The following is a 13,101-nucleotide window of genomic DNA, read 5'->3' as shown; positions in this document are numbered from 1 at the left end:
TGTGATGATGGAAAAGGGTACTTGTTTATAAATATTTATTCTAAAAGCTCATCTTTATGACCTTGTATAACAACTTTTACCCGTATACGCAGTGACGAAACCAGAATTAAATAATGAAAGGGGCCAAAATATTAGACTGCTTAAGAAAAATACAAAGATTTATTATGTATTTAAACTCGAAATTCAACATGAACCAAGTGACCTTAGTGATTAAGGGATTGTTGTTATCCTTGAGGTTACGAGTTCAAGCATATATGTAGGGCATGAGCGCTCATTGTCAAATAGTTGAAAGTCTTTATATAGATACTACCTTGTATTCACCCTAAATTTATATATAAAAAAACTCAAAACTCACAAGGTAACTTCTCATTTGTCTAATATTTAAACTTACAAGGAACTAAATTGTAATTAGACAAAAAATTTGAGAACACATACTTATCATTCTTTAGTTCGTCCCCTACTTGATTAAATATTTAATAAATTTAAATATTTTTAAATTTAAATATCAATTTTTACATAAACCAAAATACTATTAAACCAAAATTATATCAAATATATAAATTTTAACAGGGGTAGAGGCTCCATTAGGCCCTAAGGGAGCTCTGCCCCTGCGTATACATACCCAAATACGAGTCAAAGATGTCACATAACTTTACATACATTTTAAGGTTGAAAATCCAGTAAAATTTTGAACTTTTAAAATTTAACCAATTTAATCCTTTCAAGAAATAATGTAATCACGTAAAATCATATTATAGTTGTAGACACACATTTTTGTCTGAGTTTTAATAATTATTATTATCATATTTATTATTAATATTATTATTTATTATTACTTATTATTATTATAAATAAAATATACTAACATAATGTATTTTGAAGGTACAAATATACAAACCAAATTACAAAATTTTACAAGGCAACCTAAAATCCACCCCAAGCCCGATACATGCGATCTACCAGGCCCAACAGAGACCCAAGCCCATGAGTAAGAGTCATCAGCTAGGGTTTCTCACTCGTAGCTCCATGCGCCGCCCATCTTCAACCATTGAATATGATCGAGATCCAGCAGTCCATAAGTATCATTATTTAGGGTTTTAACCTTAGACAAAGATCCAGCCGCCGCCACCAGCGAATATGGACCGTCCGATCTGCCTTGCGTGAGATGCATGCGTCCAACTATCTGACCCAAATCCTAAACCCATTTTAAAAATAAAATAAATCCCAAAAATTGGGATTTGACCACTAAGATCAAAGAAATCATTCTTACTCTCTGCTACCACCACATCTATCACAAATCAAACATCTATCACAAATCAACACGCAAAAAAGGAGATTAAAAGCAAAATAAAAAGAAAAGGGGTTCAATCAGTCTTGAAAAAAAAGGAGAGAGGGAACTTACCAAAGAAAAAACCGAGACTTTCGAAAGCAAAAAAAAAAAAAAAGAAAAAGGAAACTTACCACCAAAATTGCACTTCTCGTCACTAGAGAGAGTGGATGAGTCTTTAAAAACCAAAGGTAACCCATTCGTTTCTTTTAGATCTAGGACGATCGGGATAGTTTTAGGGGGACTGAGTCTCATTTTTGGGTTTAGGGTGGGGAGAGCATCATTTTAGGCATTTTCTTTAGAGCTCCGATCATCGTGTACGGCGGTAGAGAGCTCCGACGAACGGTGGCTGGTGGCCTCCCTCGACGGGTAAGAGAAGATAGAAGGCAGAGGATAAAAAATCTCTCTTTAGAGAAAGAAAAGAAATGAGGAAATGGGGTTTGGGGGACATTTAGGCCCCTTTTTTAGGTATTTATACCCTACATTAAACGTCGTCGTTTAGGAAGGGATCGGGGAGCATTTTATCTTATGTGAGTTAATCACGTCTTAGGACCCTTGAGCTTTGTAATTTCGTCCTTTAGTCATTTAATGAAAGTTTTATCTTTCTGTTTTGAGCACTTTTTTCTTCATATTTATTTTAGTCCCTGTAAATTTTTTTATTATGTTTGCTTAAATGTTTATACTTTTGCTTGTTAATTTTACATGATTTTTTCTTTGGTCCTTTTTATGTACCAATATATGAATTTGAGATTTATGCTTTGGATTCTATATTAGCCTTTTATTCATTTTAGTCTTTAATATTATTTATGGCTTATTTTATTTCCAGTGCTTGCATTGTTTAGTATATCAGATTATGGCTCTTGTTGGTTATTGGTATTGTCGTTTGGTCCTTCGAATCTTTATTAATACTATTATGATTCTTCGAAATATCTTTTATATTCGAATGATGTTTTTGCTAAATATATTTAATATATGTATTTTATTTAAAAGCTAAAGCAATGTTACTTTATATGGGGAATCCATGGAAACGTGCCTTAACTAACGAGGATAATTTCCCCAATGATTGTCCATATAAAGTAACATCTTTTTATATTAGATTATATATATAATTTATTAAAAATTAGGTCAATATTATTTTGTATGAAGAATCCATGAAAATGCTCCCTTAACTGACAAGGAATGTATTTTCGAGAATTGTTCGTGCAAAATAACACATATTATATTTTTCTAAAAAGGATCATAATTTAAATGTATATTCGAATTTGCCAATTTCAATATTTTGATGGCGTATAATCACTTAGGTACTGATTTCGGGCACTTTGGAGGTTCTAATCTTTCTCCACGCATAATCGACTCCCTAACCCTTTCACAAAACGAATTTTTGATCAACACAAATCATTTTTTTATCTTTTAAAATTATTTTTCTCAAAATTATCTTTTAAAATTATTTTTCTCAAAATTATTTTTCTCCAAATTTATTTATTTATACATTTATTTTAAAACTTGACCTTTTCCAAGATTAAGTTGGATCGCTCCCCGAAATAGCCCTAAAAATCTTAAGGATCGTTCCAACAGCTTGGCGACTCCACTAAGGATATTAGAGAGTCAGGTCGTAATTTTATACGTCATATTTTTAGTTGAAGATGGAAAATATGAATAATATTTAAATTTTGATCCTTATGTTTTGTTTCCATCATATCACATTGCATCATACATCTTTTATTTATTTTTTAGTTGTACTAATGTGATTGGTTTACGTGTTTCAGATTTCTGACCTTTTTTAGTTTGATTGTTAGTTGGTTCGAGGCAAAGGATTGTGAGTTTCCCCTTACACACACTATAACCGTTCAATATTTAGAGCCTTATAACTATGCTCTGTCTCGTTAGGTAGGGATGAACGCTACGCTTACGTGAGAAATATTATTTTTCTCCGTATGGGCTTTAACAAGTAACTTCTGGGTGCGAAACATTGATTTTCCTCGCATGGTCATGGGGAAATGCATCATCTCGAATTAAACTCGATCCGTTTAACCCTATAGTGGGTGAGGCTCAAGCAGGCACCAATAAAGAACAATTCGAGGACCCTGTTAATAATACCGAATTTCTTCCAGTTTTATACTGAATTTTTGTAAGTGGTTCTTCAAAAATCACGAAGGGGAAACTCACTCTAACCTTTACCTCGAATCTATTTATTTATTTTTCAAAAAGCATGAGAACTAGAAAAGTATGTGGTTAGGCTTTATATTTCCATACGATGAATGTGAACCAGAAAAAATATGGTTAGGATTTAGTCGCCAAATAAAAGCATGAGGGTAAATATCGTGTTGGGTGGGTAAGGTTTATGATATATTTTCTTGTTATTGGATTATTCATTGTATATTCTAACACATTTTTTATATTGTTGCATTGCATGTTCATTCATGAAAAAAAAGTGTTAGTTCAAGAAGTGGTCATCAGAGTAGAAGGTGGTCATAAAATGGATAAGAGTTTTCATAACAATGAAATAAAGAATGCAGAACTGATGTCATGGCCTGAAGAAACTTAGAGAAAGAAGGGGGATAATATGACTGAAGACTATATATCAAGGCTATTAGAGGTCGCTCCAGTCAGTCTGAAACAAAATGATCTGCAAGGGCTACTTGAAATCTAGGAGAGTTGGAAATCTTATATGAGGCATGCATTCAGGCAAAAGTATGGCGACATAACTCTTTTGTTATATATGAATGTAAATGAGCCATTGATCAAGGCTTTGATCTAGTTTTGGAATCCAACATATAATTGTTTCACTTTCAATAAAGAGGACATGACTCCCACACTGGAGGAGTACACCTCCCTGTTTCATTTCGAAACGATACACTTGGATATAATCTATTCAAAGACGACAAGAGTACAACCCTTCAAAAGCAAGCTCGTAAAGATTACTAGAATGGGGGGAAAATGGGTAGTTGACCGAATCTAAAAGAAATGAGAGTTTGATTGTTTTCCTTGGTTGTGTATTAAGGAACTGATTGTCAAACACAGTGATATTGAGAAGAGCATGTAAATGTTCACTTTGGGAATTTACGGCTTAGTGATTTTCCCAAAAGTTCTTTTCCATATAGAATATGTCGTGGTTGATTTATTTGAGCGTTTGGAAAGGAAAGTAAATCATGTTCCTGCAGTCTTAGCTGAGACATTCAGGTCACTTAACAGTTGCAAAAGAGCAGAGAGTAGCCGCTTCACTGGGTTTGTTCATTTGCTTACTGTGTGGATCTGTAGCCATTACTGGAATATTGATCGAGAATACAATTGTTTATTTTCAAGTGCCTATTCACCCTTGAAAGATTTCCTTACCAAAGAATGACCAGAGTATCTCACGAGAAAAGATTGGGTTTCACTTTTCAGGAATTTACAAGATCACGATATAGCGTGGCTCGTCCCCTGGTTAGCCTTTGTCGATATATTGCACAATTGTGGGGATTCTGATTGGATAACTCTGTTAGGGTTATGGGGTGGTATAGGTTATGCTCCACTAATGGTGTTAAGGCAATATGGGGCACGTCAATTCGTTCCAGCCACCTCAGGCCTAAGTAAGTCCAAATTTTTAAACCACAAAGATCACTACAAGAAAACAACTCGTTTAATGTCAGATGCTTGGAAGTTAACCTTTCGAACTGATGTGGTAGTAGTCGATATCATGTTAAAACCAGATTATGTGGCTTGGAGAGACGCAAGGAAGAATGACATCATTCCCTTACCTGACCGTGATCGAATTATTCCTTTATAGGATCAATTCAGATATTTGCCATATGAGTTGGAAATACTGAGGAATGAATGCGAAGCCGAAATTACCGGGAAGGAAAAAGAATGTAAAGGTTTTAGGCAAGAGAATTTCATGCTGGACCTCGATATTAGGGTCCATAGCAAACAATTTGAGCTTATGCAAAAGAGAAAATATGAGGTTGAGGTTTATTTGGTGGACTTACAGAAATATTATCGAAAAATGAATCAGACCTGGGAAATTGTTAGACTAGGAAAGACTTTATAGCAGTGGAAGTTGGAACTCAAGGCTGAAAAAGATCATCGACTTAAGGATGTTAGAGCTGAAAGAGAACACCGAGTTAGAGAACTAGAGGCAGAGAAGAAGAAAATAGATCAAGAGCCTGAAATAGAGAAGAAGTCATGGGCTCATGCCCTAACTGGTGAAAGAAAAGAAGCCAAAGAATTAAGGCAAAGACACACCCTGAGCAAGAAACGAGAAGAGAAGCTCACTTTTGAATTTAGGGGTTACAAGAAGAGATTGTGGGGCTCAAAGTTGAAAAAAAGTTCAGATTAAGAGAGATAGAAGGGGAGAAGCGAATAGTCGAGCAATTAGAAGTAGAGAAAAGTAATATGTTTAAAGGGTTCATAATAGAGGTGAATAGCATGCCGAGTGAACTCGAGATTAGAGGACGAAGAATAGAGGAGCTTGAACCTAAAAAGAGACGAAGCATAAAAGAGTTGAAATTAAAAAGGCAGCATCGAGATCATGTGCTTCAAGGTAAAAAGGATGAAGTTTTCCTTTGGATACAACGATATGGGACAAATAATGAGCGAATAGAGGTCCTCAATCAAGAGATGCAAGAGATGGAAGTAAGGCATGAGGAATAGTTAGCTTAGGCTCAGGATAAGAATGAAGAATATAGTGCTTACATTTTACAGTCTGAAAATTCTTTATTTATGGAAAATTATCAGAGCGGGCGACAGATCTAAGGGTTAGCCTCGAAGAAAATACCACTTTGTGAAGAAAGGTTTGGGACCTAGAGGATGCTCTATGAAGTTGTCAAGTACAGACCATTGGTCATGAGTGCACTATCCGAAGCACCAGGCAGTAGTGGTAGAACGTGAGTGATCACTTTGAGGAAAAAAAAATGTGAATCGTGTAATCATCGAAACCACGAATAAGTTAAGTGGTGTTGCAAGGCAGTTAGGAGATATGGATATCCAAGAAAGAGTCATCCAGAGATATACAAATCCAACATCAAATTTGGAAAAAATGGTCAATTGGCTTGTTAATGAGATAATAGAGCTGAATACTAGGGCTATGCCTTTTCTGTAATGGATTCATCTTGTAACGTTGATGTTTTTGTCTTTAAATGGAAGTTGTTCTAAGACTGATCACATTTTATGAATCAATGCCTTTCTACATCCATTTGCACTTTATTTACCGCTCAAGTTTTATGTTTTACATTTTATTTTCACTCTTACATTTATTTGTTTAGCATTTTACTTCCATATAATTTATATTCATCATCAAAACATCAAAATTAACAATAAAGGGTACATTATAGAATACTGGAAACTCAAAATACATGAGAGCTTCAGGAAAGGTCAAGAGGAAATGCGGGAAAAAATGTTGAAATCCCAAAATGATCTGATGGAAATGTTGGCAAGCATACTACAAGGGAGAAATATAAACAGAGAAGAGACTCTAGCTGTAAGTGCTACTACCGATGAACCTCTGTACCCTCAGGTTTCATACTACGAGCAGATCGTGGAAAGGCTTCGGCTGATGATGTTACTACTAAGGAACCCGTGAACCCTCAAGGCTTTACACTGCCACATATTAGTATACAACAAGGAGCGACTACTCAGTCGGGAAGGGTGCACATAAATTTGTCAGCACCTCCGTAAACCAACAACTGAAGATGTCCCAGATTTTGACGAAGATGGCAGAAAAGAAACAAACAAACACTTAGAAGAAAATGGAAACAACTTGAAGAAGAAATTTGGGATATGAAGGAGGATAATAACATGTATGGGATTAATGTTAAAGAGAGCCTGACAGGATTAGCCATCCGGTGATACAATCATTTGAGCAGGGCTCAAATTAAATGATGGAAGGACTTAGCTAAAGCTTTTCTGGAACAATATAAGCATGTAAAGGACATAAGGCCTAATCGTATCATGTTGCAAAGTATGGAGAAAAAGTCTAACGAAAGTTCAAGCTATATGCCCAAAGGTGGAGGGATGTGGTTGTACAAGTTCATCCGTCACTAGAGGAAGAAGAAACTAACATGCTCTTCTTGAACACTTTGAAAGCCCCATTCTTTGGCCACCTTATAGAAAATTCATCCAAGAGTTTTGATGATGTGGTCACGGGAGTGAGAAGCTTGACAGAAGAGAATCTAGCAGGAAGCCATCAATGAAAAGAAAGGAAACTGAGGTTAATAATGTGCGGAAGTATGAATCTAACAACATTATTGTATTCAGACCCCAAGCCACTGGGTCATCTGCACAAAACCCTACTAGAAAAGGGGCAAGAGAACCAAGACAAGAAAGAGAAAGGCTTCAATTTGACCCGATCCCCATGACCTACAAAGAATTATTTTAGATCTTGTATGATAAACATGTGGTGTTGCCTTACCACACTTCGCCGATGCAACCTCCCTACCCTAAGTGGTATGACACCAGTGCTCAATGTGAATATCACACTGGGGCTTCAGGGTATTCAATAGAGAATTGTCTTGCTTTCAAAAAGATCATTCAAAGATTAAGTTAGAGGAATGTCATCAACTTTGGTGACAGTGAACAACCCAATGTGGCTTAGAATCCACTGTCGAACCATGCTGGGGAAGGTGTTAATGAAATTATCGAGGATAGAGGAAACAATATTATAACAGAGGTAAATGAGGTGAAGTCATCCATGCAGTGGATGTGGAGGCAGATGATCAAGGTGGGCTTGCTAGTCTCAAATGTGATTGACAGGAATAAGTATGCATGCCCATACCACAACTGTAAGGATCATACTATACAAGATTGTGTTAATTTACATGCCTTGATGTAAAGGTTAATGAATAACAAGGAAATGAAATTTTGCCAAGAAGTAGCTGAAGAGGAAGAAGCAGCGATCTGTGAGTCCGAAGGTTCATCCAAGGGGATCTACAATGCCAAATACCCTCTAGTCATAACGAAACAAACTCGCATGACATAAAGGGTAACCCATAAAGTGGTGATCACACCCTGTGTTCTTTCCCTTATAAAGATAATAAATAGGTCCCCTGGAGATATGAGTGTCAGTTAGATAATGAAGGTGCTTTAGAGGTCACAAAAGAAGAAGTGGATGAGGTAGGCTACTTCATTAGAAGTGGGAGTTGTTATTCTCCTAATCAGACCAATGAACCTAAGAAAAAAGCTGATGCTAATAAAGAAAAAAGGGTCGAGATACTACAGAAGGATGATGAGCCAGTCATTAATAAGCTTGGAATGAAAAATGAGGCTGTAAAGTTCTTGAAATTTTTAAAGTATAGTGAGTGCAGTATCGTGGAGTAGCTACACAAGCTGTCGGCTCGTATCTCGATCATGGCTCTTCTATTAAGCTCCGAGGCAAACCATAACACCTTGTCAAAAGTCTTAAATCAAACTTTTGTACCAAAAGATGTGTCTGTAGAAAAGATAGACCGACTATTCTTAAACCAGAACATCCCAGCTAATAATTTTATCTCTTTCTCCGATGACCAAACCCTGTCCAAGATGGTTGGCAATCCCAAGGCCCTACACATTACCATCAAGTGTAAAGGGCATGTGTTATCCTGGGTGCTAATCGAAAATGGCTCGGTGTTAAATAAAATGGCATTGGTAACCTTGAAAAAAATTATCGGTCGATAGCACACACATGAGAAACTGCCAGAGTATCGTTAGACCATTCGAAGGAAAAAAGAGAGAGGTGCTGGGAAAGATTGATATCCCTTTGACCATAGGCCCATCAACTTACGAGGTTGCATTACTCATCATGGATATCATGTTGACCTACAATTACCAATTAGGAAGGCCGTGGATCCACCAAGCGGGGGCAGTGCCATCCACATTGCATCAGAAACTTAAATTTGTGATCGAATGGAGGCTGATATGTATTAATGTTTAAGAGGATATTATTGTTTATGTTTCCACCGCTACTCCTTACGTGGAAGTAGATAAGGATGCCATTGAATGCTCCTTTAGATTCTTGGAATTAGTTAATACCACATTTTTGGTTGAAGGGAGAAGGATATCTAAGCCCAGGTTATTAATTGGACCCGAATGGGATTAAAGCTAACTTTAGAGAAAGGGCTAAGGTTGGGAAGGGGCTAGGAAGTCGCCTACAGGGATCCGTCAATCTAGTTTGCCATGTCATCAAGAGGGACCATTTTAGCTTGGGATACCACCCGACCTTGAAGGAAAATATGAAGTTATTCAAAAGAGCCAGGAGAGGAGGAAAGCCATATTAGCCGGGGAGGATATTAAGTGGAAGCCTCTGACTTTTCCACCATTATATGACACCCTTGTATCTAGGGGCCATATGTTTCAAAGTGACCATTCATTTCAAGAGTCAGTTGTTGAGAATACCTTAAGGGAGGATAAGCAAATTCTTCTTCATGAAGAACCCATTGAAATCTTGAATCTGGGATCTGACGAAGATAAGAAAGAGGTAAAGATTGGAACCACCCTATCTGCTGAGGAAAGACAAAGTCTGATTGAGTTGCTTCAAGAGTACAAAGATATGTTCTCTTGGTCATATGAGGATATGGAAGGTTTAGATACTGATTTAGTGGCACACAAATTGCTGATAAAGCCAGAATATAAACCGGTACAACAAAACTAAAAAGGATGAGACCCGAAATGCTGCTGAAAATCAAAGAAGAATTAAAGAAGCAATTCGATGTCGGGTTCCTAAAATTAGCCAAGTATCCAGAATGGGTGGAAAACATCATTCCAGTACCCAAGAATGACGGGAAACTTTGCATGTGCATTAACTACAGAGTTCTTAACAGGGCCAGCCCGAAAGATAATTTCCCTATACCGTACATAGGCACTCTGGTAGACTATAATGCTAGACAATACTGCTAGAAATTCCCTATTTTCATTCATGGATGGGTTTTCAAGTTACAATCAAATAAAGATACATCCGGAAGATATGAAAAAAAAATTACGTCATCACCATGTGAGGCATATTTTGTTACAAGGTGATGTCATTTGGGCTAAAGAACGCATGAACAACTTACCAGAGAGCCATTGTAACACTGTTACATGACATAATGCATAAAGAAATAGAAGTCTATTTCGACGATATGATTATTAAAGCCAAAACGGATGAAGAACACATAGAGAATATGAGGAAACTCTTCTATAATTAAGAAATGTCAGCTGAAACTCAATCCAAGCAAGTGTACCTTCGGGGTAACGTCTGGAAAACTTTTAGGGTTTATAGTGAACAAGAAATGAATTAAAGTAGATATGGACAAAGTTAAAGCTATTCAAGATTTACCACTACCACAAACACAAAAAGAAGTTAGAGGATTCTTGGGAAGATTAAACTATATCACATGGTTTATTTCACAATTAACTGAGAAATATGATCCCATTTTTTACCTTCTCTGTAAAAGTAACCAGGGATATGGAATTATGATTGCCAAAGAGGTTTTGAAACAATAAAGAGATATTTGTCGAATGCTACGGTCTTAATGCCACCAATCTTAGGCAACCCATTAATTCTTTACTTGTCAATCTTTGAGAATTCGATGGGGTGTGTATTAGGGCAGTATGACCAAACCGAGAAAAAAATAGATAGCATGCTAATACCTCAAAACAAAGTTCACTGATTGCGAGGCAAGATACTCACCGATCGAAAAGTTGTGTTGTGCTTTAGTTTGGACTGCCCAAAGGCTTAGGCAATATATATGTTATACCACACTATTTGGTTGATCTCTAGACTTGATCCTTTGAAATATCTAATGGGTGTACCCGCCTTATATGGGAGATTGGCTCGTTGGCAAATCCTATTGTCTGAGTTTGACATTCAGTATATAAGCCAAAAAGCGGTTAAAGGGAGAGTTATAGCTGATTTCATTGCAAGTAGGGCTTCAGAATAATATGAATCGCTAAACTTTGATTTCTCGGACAAAGATTTGATGGCTATTTCAACTGAAGAGGCAATTTCCTCTACTGATGAACATTGGAAGATGAATTTTGATGGTGCCTCGAATGCCTTGGGATATAGGATTTGGGCAATTTTGGTCTCACCTAGTGGACAACACTATCCTTTCACCAGTTAGCTAAACTTCAATTGCACAAACAACATGGTTGAATATGAAGCATGAATTTTGGGTCTTAGAGCCGTCATTGAACATAAAGTAAAAACACTCAAAGTTTATGGGGATTCAACTCTGGTAATGTATCAAATTAGAAATGAATGGGAAACAAAAAACTCCAAGTTGTGGAATACATAAGTTGGTCATGGAGCTTATCAAAGAGTTTGAAAAAGTGACATTCCATTACCTCCCCAAAGAAGAGAAATAAATGACGGATTCTTTAGCCACTTTGGCAACAACCTTCAAAGTCAATGAACATTCAAGTATGATGCCTATCGAGATGAAAACTTATGAGTATGTAGCCCACTGTTATAGCATAGAAGAGGAAGATGATGGAAATCTCTGGTATTATGATATCCTACATTACATCAGATGCCAAAGCTACTCTGAGCGGATAATTGAAAAGGATAAAAGAACTATTCGAAGGATGGTTGCGTGATATGTGCTTGATGGCGAGATCTTATACAAGAAAAGTCATGATTAGGTTTTATTGCGGTGTATGGATGCCAAAGAAGCTAAAATGATCATTGAAGAAGTGCATAAAGGAGTATGTGGTACACATACTAATAGACATACAATGGTAAGACAAATAATGAGATTTGGGTATTACTGGTCAACCATGGAAAATAATTGTATCAACTACGCCAGGAAATGCCACATATGACAGATTTATAGAGACAAGATCCATACTCCTCCTCATCCGTTGCACATAATGACTGCACCGTGGCCATTCTCTATGTGGGGCATGGATGTCGTTGGTCAAATTTCATCTAAAGCTTCAAATGGTCATCATTTCATATTGGTGGCAATAGACTACTTTACCAAATGGGTGGAAGCGGCTTCCTATGCAAATGTCACTCAATCAACAGTCTTCAAGTTCTTAAAGAAAGATATTATATGTCGGTATGGGTTACCTAAAAGAATCATTTCCAATAATGCCTTGAATTTAAACAGCAAGATGATAGATTCATTATGTAAACAATTCCAGATAAAACATCATAATTCCACCACTTATTTCCTAAAGATGAATAGGGCAGTTGAGGCAGCCAATAAGAACATCAAGAGTGACTGAGACTTATAAAAACTAGCATGAGAAGTTACCATTTGCTATGCTTTCCTATCGAAATTTACTGAGGATGTCAACTGGGGCAACTCCATTTTCTTTAGCCTATGGGATGGAAGCTGTGTTACCCATCGAGGTTGAAATTCTGTCACTTCGGGTGCTATCAGAGGTTAAGCTATATGAAGTAGAATACATACAAACTTGCTATGACCAACTGAATCTGATTAAGGAAGAAAGGTTAAAAGCTATCTGTCATGGCAAATGTACCAGAAACATATGATGAGGGCGCATAATAAGAAAGTTCACCCATGAGAGTTTCATGAAGGAGATCTTGTACTTAGAAAGACATTGCCAATTCAGAAAGACATTCGAGGCAAAATGAATCCATAATTGGGAGGGACCTTATGTTGTAAAAAGGCCTTTTCCGGATGAGCTTTAATCCTCACCAAAATGGATGGAGCATAATTACCTAACCCTGTGAATTATGATGTTGTCAAAAGTACTTCACCTGAAGAAAAATAAGAAAAAGAAAAAGAAAAAAAATAGAAAAAGAAAAAGGAAAATGAAAATGAAAAAAGAAAAAAAAAAGAATAAATAAAATAGGGGTTCAAGATGAAAACCCGAAA

The sequence above is a fragment of the Hibiscus syriacus genome, unplaced genomic scaffold (genome assembly GCF_006381635.1).
Source record: "Hibiscus syriacus cultivar Baekdansim isolate YM2019G1 unplaced genomic scaffold, ASM638163v2 tig00110630_pilon, whole genome shotgun sequence".
Lineage (NCBI taxonomy): Eukaryota > Viridiplantae > Streptophyta > Magnoliopsida > Malvales > Malvaceae > Hibiscus > Hibiscus syriacus.
Note: the sequence above shows the minus strand (reverse complement) of the source record.